This window comes from Petaurus breviceps, unplaced genomic scaffold, assembly GCF_028583685.1.
Source record: "Petaurus breviceps papuanus isolate PSGF00001 unplaced genomic scaffold, PetGlider_PUasm1.0 229, whole genome shotgun sequence".
In the NCBI taxonomy this organism is placed as follows: Eukaryota; Metazoa; Chordata; class Mammalia; order Diprotodontia; family Petauridae; genus Petaurus; species Petaurus breviceps.
In genome coordinates, this window is record NW_027185903.1 from 992,475 (window position 1) to 1,014,900 (window position 22,426).

Sequence of the window (22,426 nt, forward strand, 5' to 3'; positions counted from 1 at the left end):
TCTCTCTCTCTCTCTCTCTCTCTCTCTCTCTCTCTGTCTCTCTTTCTCTCTCTGTCTCTCTCTCTGTGTGTCTCTCTATCTCCGTCTCTCCCTGCTCTTCCTCCCTCCCCCTTTCCAAAAGCAGGAGCAGCTAATAATTTATTCACTTGATTTAATAATAATTTCATCCTCCAAAAACTTCTCATGAACAAGGAAGGTTGCTGGAGTAGAAACGATGCAGGAGGAGAGAAAGATAGATTTGGATTTGAGATTTCAGTGACATAGATATTTTCTTCTACCAATGATCTGTACTTCTACTGAAATTTACAGTCTTAAAGAGATGTCTAGGAGCACTGAGGTTAAACTACTTGCCTGATGTCAGATAGCCAATATACATCAAAGGGTGGATTTGAACCCAGATCTTCCTAGCTCAACCAGTTGTCTATCCAATACTTTAGTATTGCCTCTCAAATGTAAGTTGTTTTGTATTTGTTAATAATATTATAACATTATTACCATATACATGTATGTATAATGTACAGGAAGATATAAATGTATAAATACAATAACATATATTGATAATTTTATTATATACGTGCGTATAATATAGGAAGATTTGCACATATAAATATAATAACATTATTATATACACATATGTATATATAGGAAGATATACATGTATAAATATAACACGAATCAATAATATTATATATGTTATAATATATAGGAAGATATACATGTATAAATAGAATAACATATATTAATAATAACATTATTATTATTATCTTGTTCTCATCTAGTTTCATGGAGTTCAGAGAGAAATGGTCTTGGGACAGATTGATATCTTGGTTTTGGTCTTTTGTAGTCAGTGCTCTACAGTTTTCTGGGTAGAAAAAAATAACCTATTTATGTAATTGAACAAAAGTATTTGAATGTAAGCTCATTTCCCAAAGACTCAATGAAAGCATATTCAGTACAAATCTACTAGCCAACAGGATGACAGGATGATGTTTTTTCTGTTCAGTCATGTTCAACTCTTCATGACCCCATTTGGAGTTTTCTTGGCAAAGATACTGGAGTGGATTGCCATTTCCTTCTCCAACTCATTTTACAGATTTGAGAAAACTAAAGGCAATGAGGGTTAAGTGACTTGTCCAGAGTCACACAGGTAGTAAGCATCTGAGACTGGATTTGAACGCAGACCTTCCTGTCTCTAGGTCCAATGTTCTATCCACTGCAACACCTAGCTCATCCTATGGCCATATGGTTTTGATTTCTTTCACTAAGTCTCTGTTTTTCATTTTGTATAATGTGTATTCTATGAGGTGATACCTGTTAAAAAAAGTTCTTAAATTTTTGTGGATCTTTGTTATGTGTAGGCAATTATAGACATCAGTTACATTGGTGAAAATTCATTGGTTCCAATTCTAGTTTATTTGTTGAATTCTCAGAAATAATTTAAGGTCTGTATTTATTATATAGGCATTTGATGTCTGATGATTTATTAAAATTAATTATATGCTTCATAATGTCTACCATTTCTCTACTTATTTTCATTACTTAATACTCCTGGAGTACTAAAGAATAACCTTCTGTAATTTCTGATGGCAATGACCTGGGTCATGAATTGCTACCATAATACCACTTGTCCAATAGATAAATCTATAAATTTCATTTACTTGAAGATTCTTTGTTGATATATTGATGGTTGAATTCATGTGGTCATAGAGGACCTTTCATAATCATATTTTATGAGCAATTTTATAGGCTTCATCTTGAGATAAATCAGTTTCATTTACATTTAATAAATTTCATGGAACATATCTATTGTCAGCTGTTACTTTACTATTGGTCTGCAAAATGGTGTCTGTCTATTGTTCTAGCCCAGCTGGGAACCTCTATGGCACAGGGTCTGATTACTCTGACTTTTCCATTGATGTGCTGGTAAATTTTTAACAACTGACTCTGGGGAGAAAAAATAGTATGTGTATCATACTTTTAAGTTTAACTATATTAATTTTTTCTTCATCACTTTCTTAAGTCTAAACAATTCATTTTATTAATATATTAATATTTTCTCCATCACTTTCTTAAAACAAAACCATAAATATAATCCTGATTTGTTAAAATTGGTCCATTTCTGAGGTGTAAGTTTTCACAGTGAAAATTTAACAACCAGATATTGTGGGAACCAGTAACAGCTAGCTCTAATACACCCAGTGCTTCATAGTTTGCCCTAGATTTATTTCTCTGGGGTTGCATTTCAGGGCTCCATTTTTATATCCCACTTAGACTCCTGAGGAACAATTCTATTTTTGGCTTTGATCTAAGATGTTCTTTCAAGCGAGAGAATAGGCAGTACAAAAAGTACCCAGAATATGATTCAGGTATAGATAAAAGGCAATTTTAATCTGACACCGAAAGGGAACTGAGAAAGAATCATAGAAAGGTTACAGTCAGTTGAGAGACTACCATATGATTCTCCTTGGGACTTTTGCAGCAGGGCTACTCATTAGATATTTTGCATTTCATCTCTCCCAAGCCTGATCAAAGTTAAAGGGGCTCTTATGTTGCCTATGACTTCTCTCCGTGTGAACAACTCTTTCTCTCCCTAACAGTCAGCTGATGCTGCTTCACCGGTATGGTGAAGGTTATGCCTCTACACTCTTCTAGAACTCAGAGTCATTTTAAAACCTAGAGGTCAGTAGGAAGGATAGCTCTGAGAACTGGGCATTGACTTTTTAGTGTATTCATAGAGTTCTGGGCCAGCAGTTTGTTCAATGAGTCCTTGTGGGTGAGAAGAAGAACTGTCCATCGTATATTGCCAATTACTACAAAGACAGAGACGTAGGCTAGATGATGAGCACAGCTAGGTAGGTTCCCAATTGGTTGGATGGCCAAACCTAAAGAGTAATAATTGATAAACTCATTATAGCTCTAAATCTGTGATCAATTTCAACTTAGGGGTTCTCTAGTAGAGAACCAAATGGATTTTTTTTAAAAGAACAAAATACCATTTTAAAGGATCTCCAACAAGATATTTGTTGTGCATATGTTAAAATCATGCAAGTATATTTGAATTATGCTTTTGCAGAAATAACTTTGTTTAACCTTTTGATTTTTAACTTTTAGGAGAGCATAAAATAGGGAGATAAGTGTTCACTGCTACAAAGGAAGGAAGGAAGAAAAAAAAGGAAGGAAGGAACAAGAAAATATAGTAAGCATTTGTCATAAAGTTTGCCCTGAAGGAGCTTATTTTCTAATAGGAGGATATAAAAGCTATAGGAAGATGGTGACCAGGAAGGGTATTTTGGTCTGAAAAGTATAAAGCCACACACAAGCAGCTTTCCAGGTTCTGATTACATAGTATAATGAACTCTCTACTTATTCAATAACATATCAGAGCAAAACATTCACAGAAAATCTAGGTACAGCATTCACAATGTTACAACTTATCACAGAAAATCAAAATACAGTATTCACCATGTCACGACTCAACAACTTATCACTAAAATGGACACATAGTTTTTACTAAAGTGGTCACATAGTTTTCAACAAAGTACAATCATTTAGTAACTCAATCATTCAATCATCCTTAAGGGAGGCTTGACTTCTTAAGGGTCACAAAGTACAAAAGTCAAAGTTCTCCACCCATGGTGTGCAATTAAGTTACAACTTCAACTGTCACTACTCAGTACCCTCTTAAGGGGTAGTGAAAAATACAAAAAAACCCTAGGTCACAAGTAAATTACAGTTTCTTCAGTCACTACTCAATTTCATCAGTCACTATTCAGTACCCATGGAGAGGTCTTTTCTTCTTGACTTGGGGCAGGTTTTCAGCTCCCATGGTTCCTGTTCCATGGTCCCAGCTCCCACCCAAATCTAGCCAACTTCCACCTGAGTTCAAAGGCAGACAGCTCCCAGCTCCTTGTCCAGTTCTCTATGCAGTTCCTGCTCCACATTGGGGCTCACAGTATGCAGTCCATCTCAAATCCTTCACAGTCTCTGTTCCTGAGAAGACAAGGCTTAACAAAGCCACAAGAACATTCATATACATTAACAAAGTCACAACAACATTTGTACAAAGTACTGGCACCACAGTCATGCTTCTTCAGTCTTCTGCAGCTCCAGCTGGCCTTTGAAAATCCTCAACAGCTCCAGCTGGCCCTTAGAAGTCTTCAGCACCATAAACTCCATTCTCAACATCAAAATCACTTTATCCAGCCTCCACATGGCTTGCTCCAAGAAATTCTGTCTCAGTTCTCAATTCTCATTCCTCTTCTCAATTCTTCTCAATTTTTAGTTCAGTCTTCAGTCCAGCAGCAGCTGCCCTGCCTCCGTGATGCTTACCCCAGGAAATTCTAACTGTCCAGCTTGTGCTCTTTCTTAAATATGGTACAGCTCCTCCCTGTTTAGCCCCTTCTTGTTATATCAGCAACAGGGGATCATACCTTCTGTTTCTTTAACAGAGGCTTAATTTGAAACTAGATGCTAAGTACCTCTTAGCTTAGCAATACAAAGGGATCTTCAAATTTCATTACTATTACAGAAGTCACTGGGATAGTAGGCTCTGATAAAAAGGGGAAGAAGAAGATGAAGAGGGCTGTCAAAGTACAGACCCAGGGGAGATTTTTAGGAGGTCATTTCAATAGATAAGGTGAGAATTGACATGGTCCTGAATTAGGGTGGGTGTGGTTTGAATGAAGAGAAGGGAAAGGATATAAGGACACGAAGGAAGAATTGACTAAATTTGGAAACTGAATGAAAATGTGGGGTGAGGGAAAGTGAAGAGTTGAGGAAGACTCCCAGATTACAAATCTGGAAGACTAAAAGATGGGTAGTGTCCACAATAGAAATAGGGAAATTTGGATATCTTCAATTTGAAAACCCAATGAAACATCCAGTTGAAAGAGGACAATAGGCAGTTAGTGATATAGTAGGTCATATCATTATGTGATCAGAAGTCTTCAGAATCCCAACTAAATCAGGTCCAAACACTTTAGCCTGGCATTCAAGGATTTCCCAAATTTGGAACCAACCTACTTCTTCAGTCCTATCTCCCACCACTTCCCTACAATAACCACAGGCTCCACTGAAAGGTAATATATTTTGGGCTGGCCTACTTTTGCTCATAATGTTCTTTCCACTACTACCCTCCATTCCTCCCAAATGTTTCAAAATCCTCAAGATCTAGCTTTGCTGTGTAGGGTTTTTCAAGATGGCTCTTCTTCTCTTAAGAACTCTTATTTGTGTTACTTTGTAATACAAATTTGTAATGCAAATACAACAATATTATTATTGTATTACTCATTATTTGTATTATTTATCATATACTGCTTTGTAATTTTGTATATATCTTTTCCCATTACTAGATCGCAGGGTTTCTATGGACATAGACCGTTGTCCTATATCTTCCATGGTACCTTTGCCGAGAGCAGGGTTCAATAAATTTTCAGAACCAATAAATGAATCAATCAAAATTGTCATATAATTGTTTTGTTGTTGATTCCATTTATCTTTTTAGAGTCATTGTTTTTATTGTTTTCCTGGGTATGTTTACTTCACTTTGCATTAGTTCATAAAAGTCTTCCTATGCTTCTCTGTATTCATGATATTAATAATTTCAACACAATAATATTCCATTAAATTCCTATGCCACAATTTGCTTGGTCATTCCCCAATCAATGGATATTTACTTTATTTATGGTTCTTTGCTACCACAAAAAAGTACTGCTATAAATATCTTGGTGCATATGAACTCTCTTTTTATTACTGCCTTTCTTGGGAGTATGTACTTATCAGTGGAATCTGTGGGTCCAAGGACATGGACATTTAAACTCTTTCTTAGGATCTTTCCAAATATCTTTCTGCAATGGAGGAACAATTCACAACTCTACCAATAGTTTTGGTTCCCCTTTTGACTGCTTTCTGGGATGGCTTTTAATTGCAGCTCATTCATATCTCTTGGCAATCTCTGGCACCAACATAATAAATAATAAATCACTGGATAAACAGTACAAGAGACTTGCTAAAGAACAGTGTCTTGTTTTGGCTTAAAGCCAAGGCATTCAAGGTTCACAAAGTCCAGGTAAAGTGAGATCCAGAAGAATAGTCTTAAGAATGCCTTGGGATTTTTGTCCATTTTGTCTATTGTTCGTTGTCCATTGAATTATATTTTGTCCGTTGAATACTCTTAATTACTTGAATTAAAGAATAAATTTTTCTCACTATTGAATTAAACTGGGTAACATACAGAGCTAGACATGGAGGATCTTTGGTTAGCAGGTTTAGAAGATATCAGATTTAATTATTTAGAAAACTTGTTTGGGGATGGTAATATAAGGAACTGGGTAACCTTAACCTTGCCATCAAAAGAAGAATTCTAACTCTTAGAGCAGATCCTAAAGGAAAACACAAGTTTCCTTTAAGCAGGTAAAATTAAAAGGAAGAAATATTTTTGTTTAATGTCTTTGTTCAGGAAATAGCACAAAATACGTATTCTTTTAAAAGCACTTGATATTTAATCCTTTTATGCTGTCAGAGACTAAGGCTAATCATCTTGATAGATCATTCTCCTTTCTTTAGGCAGTACAGAGAAGTTTCTTTGTTGTTTTTTCTCTACTTCTTGCCTTATCAGCCCCAACTTTCTTCTAGCTAGCCATTGTGTGCTGTTTTGTTTTTGTTTTTGTTGTTGGAAAATTTGTTGTGAAGTCAGTGGTAGTAGTAGTAGTTGTAACACTCTTTGTATCTATTCTGTGAAAATAACTGTGGAGTTCTTTCACTCCCACCCCAACTTAGATGAAGCTAATACACAGGGTTGTAGTGAAGATTAAAGTCCTCTAATAATCTTCAAACCTATATAAATATTTGCTTTTAGTAAAGCCAAGAATCATCTACTCCTGAAAGTACTGTGCTTGGAGTTACAAAGATCTGAGTTAAAATCTAGCTTTAGATCCTGACTAGCAGTGTGACTCTGGGTGAATCACTTAACCTCTATTTACCTCAGTTTTCTTATCTGTGAAATGGAAATAGTAATAACACCTCTCTCCCAAGGTGGTTGTGAGCCCCAAATTATGTAATAATGTACAGCATTTAGTATGTAGTAAGTATAATGTGTTAACTATTACTATCATTGTGATTATTAAAAGCCTGTTAGATTAATCATAAACAGAGTTTGTTATTAAACCTGATCACTGACAATGAATTTGTCAAGTGAATGTGTAAAATGAAGGCTGAAGTGGACCATCGTGCACAATGAGCTTTATTAAAATCACACAACTTTAAATCTTTGAGAAGGTAGAAGAACACTAGCTTTAGAATTGGAGGAATTGGTTTTGAATTCCAACAGTGTTACATCCCATTTTGGCACACAAGTGGAGTGAGACATATAAACATAACACTAATGAAGCAAGTGTTTATAGAGAACATGGAATAGAAGGAAGAGTGTTGGGCTTGACATTGGGATTCCTGTCTTCAACTCTGGCCTCAGGCACTAGCAGCTGTGTGACTGTGGGTCAATATATTTCTCAGCCTCAATTTCCCCCATCTGTGAAATGGGGGAAATAATACTTGCCCTACCTACCTCACTGAGAGGAAGGGCATTGATAATATTTAACATCTGGCTTGCTAGGGGGAAAACATACACAGGACATACTTTTAAGTTCAACCTTCATTACTAACATTTTCTCTATCACTTTCTGAAGTCTAGACAATCAACAAAAACAATAAATCAAGCCCTGATTTGTAGAATTTTTGGTTTCTGATGTAAATACACTGAAATTTTAACAACCAGCTCTCTGGAACTGGTTCCAACTGACTTCAGCACAACCTTTGGACTGTGAGGAAAGTGCTTTGCAAACTTCAAAACCCTATATAAGGGTGAGCTATTATTATTACCACAAAATATTTATTGGGTGTCTAGCACTATTCTAGGGAAAACTGGAGATGAAGCATGAGGTATATATTGGAAAGTTTAATGTTTTATTAGGAAGTTAAGGCTTTCATTAGGAAGATAAAGGCTTATGCATGTATTAATAATTGGAAAACAAGACGTTCAATTCAACAAGCATTCATTTATCTGAAAATTTGTCTTTTATTTTTTTATTTCACATTCATTTTGGGATACCTAATGGACCATCTCTTGTAACAAATATCTTAAAAGAAAGAAAAGACCCCAACTTATTGACACGTACTAATAATTCACCATTTCTGACAGTATCCCACAACCATAATACACCTTATATAAATGACAGATATTATTCTAGATCGGAATAAAAACCTTATCAAGGAGCCAATGGCACTTAAGAGAAGCAGAGGGTTTATGCTGGGCCATATTGGCCACGGTATAGTGATATAACAGAAAAAAGCACTAATTAGAGTCATTAGAAGCTGGATACTTATGCTGCCTCTACCATTTAACTGTGTGACCATGAGGACTTTACTTTTTTTTCTGAGCCTGTTTTTTCCTCTGAAAAATAATAACGGCAGTAGCCAACATTTATGTAGTTCATTAAGGTTTTCAAAATGCTTTACATATTTCATTTGACCCTCACAACAAACTTGTGAAGTAAGTACTATTACTATTCCCATTTTAAGGATGAAGAAATACAGGCTGGGTAGTAGTTAAATGAATTGCCCAGGGTCACACAACTAATAAGTGTAAGAGACAGATTTTGAACTCAACAGTTCTTGACTCCCAGTAAATCCATCAGTCCAAACTGCCTCTAAATAAAATGGGAAAAATAATAATACACTGCCCACCTCACTGAGCAGCTCTAAGGAATGTGAGGAAGAGACTTTGTAAACCTTAAAGTCCTATACAGACTTCTGCTTTCTTAATGGCTTGTTTTATAAGTAGCTTGGGGCCAAATCCCTAGTGATGAGTAACAGACCAAAAAAAAGTGTATAGACTTGATCTTACAGACAAAAGATGGCACAAAGTCTACCAGCAGAAATAACATTAAATAAGAAACTCCAGCTGTGTGACTTTGGGCAAGTCACTTAACCCCAATTGACTGCCTTCCTCCCTCCAGAAAGACAGAGAGAGAGAGAGAGAGAGAGAGAGAGAGAGAGAGAGAGAGAGAGAAAGAGAGAGACTCCTCAAACACCAAATACTTGATCTAGTTGTCCTTTAAGGTTCCATTACTTTACTTTTCTGAATGACACTAACCCACCTTGGGTTATTAGAACATTAGAACGGTTGGCCATTTCCTTCTCCATTTCATTTTATAGATGAGGAAACTGAGGCAAAGAGGGTTAAGTGACTTAAGCAGGGTCACATAGCTAACAAGTGTCTGGGGTCAAATTTGAACTCATGAACATGAATTTTCCTGCCTCCAGGTCAAGCGCTCAAAGCACTGTGGCGCTACCTAACGCCCAAGTATAATTCCTGCAACTCAGGAAATGAGTGCCCTTAAACTTCCTTGTTTGTTAGTTACTACTCCCTCCCAACATATAGTCATGCCTAGGCCTAGCTATCCTGGATACCTTCAAGTAATTGTCAAAATCCTCTTGCAGCACCTATTTCTTAGCTTCAGTGTTGATAAATTTGTAAGAAAACAAGAGAACAATGAGCATCATTTTCTCAGGTGCCTTAGAAAGTATAGGGGTTTGCTTATGCTATGGGCTGTGACTGATTTTTAGTATTTGACATACAGCAATTTTGAACTAAGGATTTGTCAGCTTGGGCATATGATTCAATAGCTCAGTTTGGTGTGGGATCTCAAATAATCCTAAACATATTAATTTCCAGTTCTTACCTTAGAGATAAAAAAGGGTTTTGTTTCTTTGCTGCTGTTCTGGTTTGAGCTGTAACTTAAGGAAGAGTGGATTTTATTTCTCTATTGTGAAACATAATTGCAATGCAATTAGTACCTCTTTCTCACTTAATCACTCTCCTTGGCACCCAGGGGTAGAAGGCCCTAATATTCTATTTAAGAGACTAGGGAATATGAAATCAAATTTGGCGAGAAACCATCTCAAGATCTCAAAAGATGGCAGCATGTCAATAGCAGGGTCAGAATTTTTCTTTCTAATGTTCTTAGTTAAAATTCCAACTGCATCTTTTAGTTTCCTTCAAACAGGTTGCTGATAAAAAGTGTTAAATTTGGATTTAGCACAGAAAGGAATTAGGCAAAGGTGCATAATAGCATAGATTACAAACAAGATTTAAAAAAGAGAAACAAGTTGGGTAGACAGTTAAAGAACTTTGAAAATGGAAAATTAATATATCAAATTAAACTGTCTGAAGAATCTCTAATGTTTAAAAATAAATTTGAAAATATTTAAAAATTTGTTTTACTGATAATTTTTGTTTTTACATCACGTAAATTTCCCACTGTATCTTTCCTTCTCCCTTTTCCAGAAAGTTGCCACTTGACATAATGAAAATTTTTTAAAGAAGTCGAAAGAAGGGGAAAAATTACAAAAAAAGTGAACAATATATTAAAAAGGTCTGAATTTATATGCAGTATTCCACACCCATGATTCCCCCTCCTTTGCAAAGAATCAGGAGAGGTATCTCTTATTGCTTCTTTGGGGCCAGGCTTGATTATTATCATTTCACAGCATTCGCTTCATATTTACATTGTTGTAGTCATTGTATATATTGTTCTCCTGATTCTGCTTACTTTACTTCACATACATTCATAGACATTTTCTAATCTTCTCTTTAGTAATCATAGTTGATAATTTCCTACAACATTATCTAATTTTGTAATACAATATATTATTACTTTACATTTATGTACCACAATTTGTTTAACCATTCTGAGTATCTATTTTGCTTCCAGTTATTTGCTACCACAAAAAGTTCTGTGATAAATATTTTCACATGTATGGGGGCTTCCTTTTTTGGAGATATTAACTTGCAATATTCTCTTTGACTTTTCTGACTCTGCACAGTAGTACCTCTGTCCTCTTACTCAACCAGTACAGTCTCATTTAGAATTCTCTTAAATTTAAGTGCTTTAAGATTCAAAATCAACTTTGTCAGATGTCTTCAGGTAAGTGTCTGTTTTTCATGAACTAACCATGGCCTAATGAATTTTGGTTCAATCTTTCTATTTATTTATTTATAGTAGAGTATATTTTCCTAAAAGAGAACCAAAACTAAAAAAGTGTAGGTTAGCTAGGTGGCACAGTTGATAAAGTACTGGGCCTGGAGTCAGGAAGACTCATCTTTCTGAATTCAAATCTAGCTTTAGACACACTAGTTGTGTGACCCTGGGCAAGTCACTTGCCTCAATCTCCTTATCTATAAAATGAGCTGGAGAAGGAAACAGCAAACCATTCCAATATTTTTGCCAAGAAAATCCCAAATGGGGTCATGAAGAGTCAGATATGACTAGAAGAACTCAACAACAACAATGTGTTAGAAGTCCAGAGTAACTGGAGGCCTCCTAGGCAAAATTTGACATCTCAAGTCTCCTGGAGTCTTTACTATAGTGAAAATGATATACTTGCAATGTGAGCTTTAAAATTCCTGAGTACCAGCACATTCTCTTTCTAAGTAAAGTCTGAAATCTCAGCTTCCTCTAACTAGTTTTTGGAGCATGATATTTCTCGTCCAAATGTCTTTTTGAAGGAAAATGTTCTCCAGTGTACCACTTTTAAAACCTTACATAAAAGGGGGAAGCTTCCTGCTGAAAGTATATGCATTTGTGATTTCACAGTATAATAGACATTGTATTGCTTGCCTTCTCAGTGGCTGGGGAAAGAGGTGGGAGGGAGGTAAAGAATTTAGAAATTAAAATTTATAAAGGAAAGAATTTTTAAATAAATAGTAATTTTTTTTTGCAGGGCAATTAGGGTAAAGTGACTTGCTCAAGGTCACACAGCTAGTTTTTGTGTTAAGTGTCTGAGGCCAGATTTGAACTCAGGTCCTCCTGACTCCAGGGTCAGTGCTCTATTCACCGTGCCACCTAGCCACCCCTATTTAAAACAAAAGTATATGCATTTGCAGGAGAATGTACTCAAAGGTCATAAGGAAAATGTTTTGTTGCTGCTTCTACTATGGGCTCTCATCAAATGCTATTGACTCAAATTAATTGCATCTTCTGGATAACCAGCATGGTGGTGGGAAAGAGCAGAGAAATCTTATGAGCTATTGTTATAGGCATCCCACTCATGTATAGCAACCAAGATTCATATTCTCTGCTCTGATGCTTCAGCAAGCTGCTTATAAGTCCTGTCTCTGATATTTTCTCCCTGAGGTCTCCTGAGTGATTTTCTGATATTTCCTAGTGTTGCCTATGGAAGACTGGAAAAGCAACCACCCAACCCCTATTCTTTTAGTTTATATCTATTTAAAATTTTCTGCATTAAAAATTAGATGTTAGTATGTTAGATTATATTTTTTAATCCTTCCTACAACCTTCTGTTTATTGGGGAGGTCAGTCTGATTATATTTAATGTTAAGGTTCTGAATTTTGTCTTTTTAAAAATTTGGAAGTGTTTGGTTTTCATTAAACTTTTAAAAATTATAACCTTGGCAGTTATCATATGCAAGTAAAGGAAAGAAAAAGAAGATTGCATATTACGCTGTAACTTGTCATGTACAGCTTTTTAAAAGATAAATAAAATTTAACATAATAGTGCCATCACTGCCTTCTTATCTGTGTCCCCTTCTGAAGTTCCTTATGTATTTTTAAAATTTCATTGATTTCTTCTTTCTTTTCTTCTTTTTTCCATCACTGCCACTTTCTCTTTAATCTCTTCCATAGCACTCACATCTTCCCAAATAAATGTCCTCCCTTGTAACAGATTTACTCAAGCCAAAAAAATTTGTGTTATATTGATCTTTTCTGAAAATGTCTCATTCTTTATCTATATACTGCCCAGAAATGGGAAACATATCTCACCATAGTCATCTGGAGGTGGGACTGGTCATTATATTGGTCAGAATCCTTAGTTCTTTAAAAGTTGTCTTTTGCAGTGTTAGTCACTATATAAATTGTTCTCTGGATTCTTCATTCTGTATCAGTTCATACAAAGCTTTCCAGGTTTCTCTGAATCCATCCTTTTCATCATTTCTTACAGCACAATAATATTCCATCACATTAATGTACCATAATTCATTCAGCCACTCCCTGATTGATGAATTTTTGTTTCCAGCTCTTTGCAACAACAAAAGGTGATGCTAAGAATACTTTTGTATATATGGGTCCTTTCTTTCTATCTTTGATCTCTTTGGAGTATAAGACAAGCAGTGTATTACTGGGCCAAAGTTACTTTTTTGCCTTCTAAATTATTTTCCAAATTTCTAAGCTGATTTCCAGAACAGTTGGATCACTCTACAGCTCCACCAACAATGAATGCATCAGTCTTCCTACAGACCTCCAACAACTGTAATTTTCCTTTGTCATCCTTACCCATCTAACAGATATGAGGTAGAACCTTACATCTATTTCAATTTGAACTTCTCTTATAATTGAATTCCTCTTATTTCTAGTGATTTGGAGCATTTTTCTCCCTGTGCTTATTGATAGCTTGCTTTTTCTCTTTTGAAAATTGCTGGTTGGGAGCTGGGAAGTCCTGGGGTTAGTTGGTTTAAGAGGCTGCCTCAGCCCCAGCCACCAGAACTTTTACCCCCCCAATCCCTCTCATGGTGAGGGGAGTTGGGTGTTTGAGCCTGGGAAGATTGAGGGAACCCCTGCTGATAAGGAACACCAGACCCAGCTGTGCTGCAAAGAGCAGCGGGTGCTAGAAGGAACCAGCACATGCTGGTGAATGCAGAAGCAGTGGGGCAGAAAGCCCTTGGTTGTGGGCACTTATAGGAGGTTGGAGGTTTGGCTTTGATTCCAGAGTGGAGGGGAAAACTGAAGGATATGGGGCAAGAGGCACCATTTCCTATACCCCAGGGCTAGGGGTGATTACAAAAATTAAGCTATTACAACAAAAAATAGAGGAGAAAGGTAAAAAAGGAGAAAGAATCCACCCATGGAAAGCTATTATGGGAATAGAAATAACCAGGGTTGATTTTCAGAGGAGGATATTGAAGTAAAGAAACCCCAAAAGAGTAAATTAAAATGGACACCTGCCCAAAAAGAATTCATATAAGATCTTAAAAAAAACTTTAAAAATCAAATGACAGAGATGGAGGAAAACAAAACAACAACAACAAAAATAACACAATATCAAAACAAGGCTATAAAAGCAAAGTCCAGAATCTTAAGGAAGAAAATGACACTTTGAAAATTGGAATTTGGAAAAATGAAGCCAATAAAATTATAATAAAATAGATCAAGAAATGATTAAACAGGGGTGGCTAGGTGGCTCAGTAACAGTGCTGGCCCAGGAATAGGGAGACCTGGGATCGGTTTTGGCCTCAGACACTTAACACCCACACGCACACAAAAACTGGCCGTGTAACCTTGAGCAAATTACTTAACCCCAATTGCTTAAAAAAATGATTAAACAAAATATGAGTATTAAAGATAGAAGAGAAAATGAAACAAAAACAGATTTGGAGAATAGATCATGAAGAGAAAACAAAAATAATTCGACTAACTGAAAGTTAAAATAAAAAAAATCTTGATAGAATAATGCAAGAAATAAAATTGACTTGAAGCATTAGAATAAGGGGGGAAAGTAGAAATAGAAAAGATCCATTGATCACCACTTAAAAGAGATCCTATGAGTAGGAGGAAAACTCATAGGAATATCAGTCAAATTCTGAAACTCCCAACTCAAGGAAAAAATTTAAGAGCATCAAGATTAAAACAGTTTAAATGTGATTTAATTACTTAATTAATCCCCAATTAGAATTACACAAAATAAGATTGAAGAGTTGGAAGAGACTAACTCCCTTATAAAGGAGGCACAGAAGTGTCGCGACTTGCCCGAAGCCTTACCAGTAGTAAACCCCATATTCTGACTCCAAATCTAGTGATATGCTCTATCATTCCTTTACAGCCGCTAAGAGATGCAGTCCTTTCTGTATAATAGATTTCACCTTCCATTGCAGAGCTTGTTCTTCTTTCAGTGAACAGGACAAATAGGTGCCTGAGTCCCTTCTAGTAATTGTAAGTAATTGTAAATAACACTAGTGCGAATAGAACCAGGATAAGTCATTAGGACTTTATACTTTTCTAAGTATTTGTTACTGTTTGATTTGTTCTCAGTAAATCTTTTTGGCAGTTCTTTTTTAAAGGCCTATAATAAATAAATAAATAAAAGAAAATGCTGGTTGGAATCTTTTGACTATTGTGCATAAAGTAAATGTCTCAGATCTGATGAAGAAAGAGGGGAAGAACCTGAGGTCTGAGAATCTTTTCCTAGGGAAGAGTCTGGAGGCCGAGGCTTTATAGGTGGACTGGCTCCAGTCCAACAAAAGGAAATTTTCTCCATTCCAGCTCCTTGTAATGGAATGCTGTAGTTTTATTGTAGTGTAGGGAGGAAGTGATAGACTCCAAGGTAATGGATTGAGGTAGGTTAGAGGCAAGAAGGAGGTGAAAGCAAAGTCCAAAAAAAAAAATCACCTAGGTCCCCCTGATTATGGCTTAGCCTAAAGCTTTCTTATCTCTTGGAATTGTCTTACCTCCTGACCTTTTTTCTCTAGACTTTTCTCATATAAAATCCCTTCTGTAATAATTCGATAATTTAGCTAATAAAATATTATGAAAGGTCTCAAATTTAATTAATTAGTTTATTCTTATTTAAGAGTATATATTGTTCTGAATACTTAATATTATCAGCTTTGAAGGTTCCTGTTCCCTTTCAAAGACTTTTGAAATTTGTAGGGTTTTTTATTTCTTGTAAATTCTATAAAAACTTTTGATTCTTAAATATCCATTTTGAACCTTCAAAATGACATATTGTAATTTGTTGGAAATTTATTCTGGATTAGTGGCTCATTTTTTTTCTTTAATAAGATTTTAATCACCATAATCTCCCCCTCCCACAGAGCCATCTTATATAGCAAAAAGTTTTTTAATATAAAAAAAGAAAAAGAGGGAAATTAGCATAGTTAACCAACACATAGGAAAAGGTCTGAAAATAAGTTCATTGTAAAACATTTGTGGATCTCCTACCTCCTAAAGGTTTAAGGCAGGGATGTCTGCTTATATTTCTTCTTTCAAGCCATGCTTGTCCTTTAAAATTTCTCTATGTTCATTTTTTATCTCTACGTGTGTGTGTGCCTGCTTCATGCTTGTTCTTTCCATTTGCATTGTTGAAACCATTGTGCATATTGTGCTCTCGGCTTTTCTTACTTCATTCTGCATCAGTTCATGTAGATCTTTACATGCTTTTCTGCATTCGTCACATTTGTCATTTCTTACAGCACAGTAATATTGTGATTCATTCATGGACCACATTTTATTTAGCCATTCTGCAATCAATAGGTGGTCCATGTTTTTTAAAATGTCATATGTCATTCTCCTACTTCTTCAGTGGTTTCTAATTTTCATTTAAAAAAAAAACATACGTGAGACTCATTGGCACTTTCTTTTTATATGATATCTTTTTTCCTTATGAGAGACTGAATAATTTTTTCTTTGTCACTGAGTTTTTAAAATTTAATGATAATGTACCTAAGAGAATTTAGTTTTAAGTTGAAGTTGAACCTTTTATAGCTTTGTAAAATTTTTTTAAACAATTTCATTTATTCTTCAATGTCTTCAAGGAACTCATCTTAACTGTAATGCCTTCCCTCTTTTAGTTATTTTTTTTATCCTGCATATAGTTTGCTTGTACATATTCGTTTGCCTGTCTCCTCCATGTGATTGTAAGCTCCTTGAGGATAGGAACTCTTTTGCCTCTTTTTGTATCCTTGTGTTTAGCACAGTCACTGGTACCTAGTAAGTACTTGATAAATATTTACTGACTGACTTTATTGTCTATCTCAGTCTTTATCTGATCTAGCATATAAAACCATGGATTTTAGCTGCATTGTTTCCAAATTTCTTTCCTGCTGAGTTAACTGGGCTTGTTTTCTTGTTTCCACTACTTAAAAAAAAACATTTTGCCTTCCTCTGTATTAATTCCGCTTTTAATTCTGTTAATGGACATTTTTATGATTTATATTGCATTGTTCAGTCATTTTTTAGTCATGTCTGACTCTTGGCATTTAGGCTTTTTTGGTAAAAATACTGGAATGATTTCCTTCTGCAGCTCATTTTGCAGTTGAGGAAAATAAGACAAACAGGGTTAAGGGACTTGCCCAGGGTCACCAGCTAGTAAATGTCTTAGGCCAGATTTCAACTAAGGAAGATGAGTCTTCCTGACTCCAGGCCCAGAGCTCTAGTCACTGCACCACCTAACTGCCCCTATTATAGGGAGATTATTATAACCTCCATATTTATAATTTTTTGTTTTCCTCTTGTCATTTTTTATTAAATGTTTGACATTAAACATTAATACAACCAAGTAAATATGCTTAGTAACTATTTTAATTTAGTATGATTAATGTCAGCACTTAAAGAATTATAATAGTAAAGAAATTTGCAGATCCTTTTGTATTGACAAGTTAACACATACTTAGCACTTAGTATCAAGCCTCTGTTAAGAAACAGAAGGTATGAACCCCTGTTGCTGATGTAACAGGAAGGGGCTGAGCAGGGAGGAGCTAATACCATATAAAAGGAAAAGCTCCAGCTGGGAGAGTCAGAATTTCTTGGGATAAGCATCATGGAGGCAGAGGAGCTGCTGCCTGAGAAAGAGAGGGAGAATTTCTCTCGGTGAGCATCTGGAGGCTGGGCTGCTACTGCTGGACTGAAGACTGAACTGAGAATTGAGAAGAACTGAGAAGAAAAATAAGAATTGAGAACTGAGACAGAATTTCTTGGAGCAAGCCACATGGAGTCTGGAGAAAGTGATTTTGATTTTGAGGACAGAACTTGTGGTTGCAGAGCTTCTTCTGAGAGCCAGCCAAACTCCTGCTGAGAGCTTCTGAGAACTAGCTGGAGCTGCCAAAGAATTTCAAGAGCCAGTCAAGCTGCTGAGGACTTCTGAGGGCCAGAGGAACTTCCAGAGCTGCCAGAGGAAGCATGACTGTGGTGTGGGTACTCTTTCTGTTTTGGGTCTATGTTGATTTCACAGACAGAAAGTGAATTGAGATAATAGTGCTGACCACGTGTGTGAATATTGTTGTAATTCTGCTAAACTTGATGTGTGTAGATATTGTTGTGGCTCCGTTAAGTTTTCTCTCCTCAGGAACAGAAACTGTGAAGGACTTGAGGTGGACTGGACACTGGGAGTTTAAATGTGGAACAGGAACTGCATGGAGAGCTGGACAAGGAACTGGGAGTTGCCTGCCTTTGAATCCAGATGACAGTTTGTTGGATTCAGGTAGGAGCTAGGACCATGGAAGAGGAACCATGGAAGCTGAAAGCCTGCCTCAAGTCAAGATGAAAAGACCTCTCTGTGGGTACTAAGTAATGACTGATGAAATTGGAACTTACTTATGACCTGGGTGTGGATGGCCTTTGTACTTTCCACTACCCCTTAATAGGATACTGAGCAGTGCCTGATGAAATTGTAACTTACTTGTGCCCCATGGGTGGAGGACTTGGACCTTTTGTACTTTGTGATTGAGTTGAGGATTTACTAAATAATTGAGTTACAGAATGAATGTACTTTGTTCAAAACTATGTGCTTTGGTGAAAACTATGTGGCTATTTTAGTGATAAGTTGTAACATTGTGAATGTTGTACCTTGACTTTCTTTGAATGTTTTGTCTTAGTTTGTGGCTGAATAGAGGGTTTACTATGCTGTGTGATCAGAATCTTGAAAGATGTTCATAGCAGCAGTCCTCTGGAAAGCTGCTTGTGCTTGGCTTTACAAGAATCAATAATTTTTTAGTTGCTCCCTCTAAAGGCTTCCCAGGATTCTTTGTCCCTTCATTTTCATTCATTTTTCCTCTTATGTGGTCATGGGTGTATACTGTATTCTTTTAGTTCTGCTTTTTTCACTTTATATTGCTTCATAATAAGTTCTACAGATTTCTTTTTAAAATATACCTGTCCATTTTAATTGCATTATAGATTATCATTACATTAATGTGTCATTAATTAATGTGTAACCTATTTGACCATTATTATTATCTTCTTTCTCTTTTTGTCTCTGCCTTTCTGTCTGTCTCTGTCTGTCACACATACTCACTCACACCCCCCCACACACACACACCCTACACCTCATTCTCTCCCTTAAGCTGTTCTTCCTTGATACCTACAAAAATACTCAAATCTCTTTATCTTTTTTTTTTTCAAAAAAAAAAAAAAGGCTTACCATATCCTATCACACCCTTTTTAGTAGTCTTTGGCTTCTACATCAATATTACCTCATTCTGACCTTTGCCACTCTCGATACTATTTTCAGTATTTGATCATGCCATGTGTTTACTGTATTTATCTTCCTTTTTCTGTTCTTTCTTCCATCTTCAATTTACACTTATTATTATCTACTTATAATAATTGGATTGTTTTCTGTTTGTGTTCTTGGAATTTTATTCTGTAGAGATTAGTTCTTGATAAAGTTTTTCATACTATTCTTGTGGAGAAGGTGGAGAGCTGTGAGCTAGACAATCAAACCTATTAAATTCAGAACTGGTTGGATGACTGGGCTTAATGGTTATTAATAGTTCAATGTCAGTGTGTCAGGAGGTATCCAAAAGAGTGTTCCCAGGGATCTGTTCTTGACCCTGTGTTATTTAACATTTTTGTCAGTGTAAGGGTATCATGGCCTGTGCCTGGAATTTCTGCTAACCAGGAAGACTGAAGCCAGCAGAATTCTTGAGCTCTGGATTCCTCAACTGTAGCTAGTTAAGCCTACACTACGTCCATCATCAAAATGAGGAATCTCCAGGAATGAGGCACCATGTTTGTTTGTTCTTTTAAATTAATTATTTTTAAGTTTCCAACATTCACTTCCATAAGATTTTGAGTTCTAAATTTTCTCTCCCCTTCACCCCTCCCCAAGACGATGTGCAATCTGATATAAGAGGGGACAACTGGCCAAAATTGGAAAGAGGGCAGGTCAATGCTTCCTTGCTGATCAGTACTGGGATCCAGCCTGCAGGAGATAGGAAGACCAATAGTAAAAAAAACTATTAATTTAGATAACGGCATCAAAGATATGTCCATTGAATTTTCAAATGACACAGAATTGAAGAAGATTAAATTCAATAGGGATACATTTTAAGTCTTACACTTGACTACAAAGAGATCAATTTCTTCAGTACAAGCTGGTGGAAGCATGAGTGGTTTGTCTGATAAAGACCTCATAGTTGTAGTGGACTGGAATCTCAATATTAGTCAGCAGTGCTGATAAAGGCACTCACAAAGCTATTATAATCTCGGGCTGTATTAAGACAGGCATAGCTTCCAGGAACAGGGAGGTGGCAATCCCACTGTACTCTGCCCTCATGAGGGCTAATCTGGCCTATAAAAAACTGATAAAGGGGAAAGTGCCCAGAAGAGAGCAATTAATATGCAGAGAGCTTTCAGTTTACATCATATGATGATTGATTGAAGGAACAGGGAATGCTTAGTCTGGAAAAGAGACTCCAGGAGGACAGGATCACTGTGTTCAAGCATTTGAAAGGCTGTGATACAGAAGCATTCGACTGATTCTCTTTGGCTTCAGAGGAAAGAATTCAGAGGAAAGCAATGGATGGATGTTGCAAAGAGGTAAATTGAGCCTAGATATTAGGAAAAATTTCCTGGGAGTTAGAGCTTTTCAAATAGAGAATGGGTGGACTCCACAAGTGGTAGGTTTCCCCACCTTGGAGGCTTTGAGGTAGAAGGGGATGCCTTTCACATATGGATTGAATTTGATGGCTTGGGAACTCCCTTTCACCTGCCAAATGTTATTCTGTGAACTTTCCATGATTTTTAGACTGTTTTTCCCTATAGAATTTTTAGACCACTGGATTCTCCCAATTCTTTGAAATCCATTCTCTCAGAATTTGGAACCTATGTGAAGCTATGCCAGGTCTTCCTCTCCTTGTTTCTTTGGGAAGCATGATGTGCCCCTCTTTGTTCCAACCAAACAGTATTACTGGCTTATTTCCTGAACATACACTGATGGACTTAGTGTTAGAAATATGTTTTTTCACTTGGGACAAAAAGAGAGGTTTGGTTTTTTTTGTTTTATTTGGGGGGATAGCATTTTGTGACAGAGAGGTTTTTCTGAAATCTGCCTGCTCATCGTTTCTCATGGAACAATAGTATTCCATTATATTCATATATCACAATTTGTTCAGCCATTCCCCAATTGATGGGCATCCCTTCAATTTCCAATTCTTGGTGACCACGAAAAGAACTCTTATAAATATTTTTGCATATGTGGGTCCTTTTCTTTTTTTATGATCTCTTTGGGACAGAGACCTAGTAGTGGTATTGTTGAATCAAAGGGTATGTACAGTTTTACTTATTCAGTGCTATACTGAATAATATACAAACTACCAAAAAAATTCTTTATAGAGCTAGAAAAAATAATAACAAATTCATGTGGAAGAGCAAAAAGGTCAAGAATATCAAGGAAATTAAAGAAAAGAAATGCAAGAGGAGATGGCCTAGTCATATCAGATCTGAAACTGATCTGATTTATATATAGCAGCAGTCATCAAAATTATTTGGTACTAACTAAGAAATAGAGTAGTAGATCAGTAGAATAGGTGAGGTACACAAGACACAGTAGTCAATGACTAGCAATTTACTGTTTGGTAAACCCAAAGACTGCAGTTTCTGGGATAAGAACTCATTACTTGACAAAAACTGGAAATTGAGAGGATACTCATCAACTGTGGAATGACTGAACAAACTGTGTTATGTGATTGTGATGGAATATTATTGTGCTATAAGAAATGATGAGCAGTATGCTCTCAGAAAAACCTTGAAAAGACTTACATGAGCTGATGCAAAGTGAAATGTACTGTGTCAAAGTAACAGCAATATTATAAGATAATTAGCTGTGCATGAGTTAGCTACTCTCAGCAATATGATGATTCAAGACAACTCTGCAAGACTTATGATGAAAAATGCTATCCATCCACAAAGAAAGAACTGATGCACACTTTTTAAAAACTTTATTTTTCTTGAGGGTTTTTTGGGAAGGGGGGTGTCTATATTTTCTTTCACAGAATAACTAGTATGGAAATGTTTTGCATGACTACTACTTTGCTAAATTTGTTTATTATTTCAAGTAGTTTTTAACTTGATGCTCTAGGATTTTCTAAGTGTACCATCTTATCTGCAAAGAGTGACAGCTTAGTTTCTTCTTTACCTATTCTAATTACTTTAATTTCGTTTATATAATATTGGAATTGATTGTTCTTTAAATATTTCATAAAATCCACTTGTAAATCCATCTGGCCCTGGAGATTTTTTTTATCTTAGAGAGTTCCTTGATGGAACTCTCTAAGAGTTCAATTTCTTTTTCTGAAATGGGGGTTAAGTATTTTATTTCCTCTTCCATTAATCTGAGCAATTTATATTTTTGCAAATAT

At 36.0% G+C, this 22,426-nt stretch overlaps 1 protein-coding gene across 1 annotated transcript in view; it reads left to right on the top strand.

Annotated features, from left to right (window-relative positions):
- Positions 1-22,426, top strand: part of TMC5 (transmembrane channel like 5) — a 145,313-nt gene that overhangs the window by 25,746 nt on the left and 97,141 nt on the right. The gene's annotated exons all lie outside the window — the stretch shown is intronic.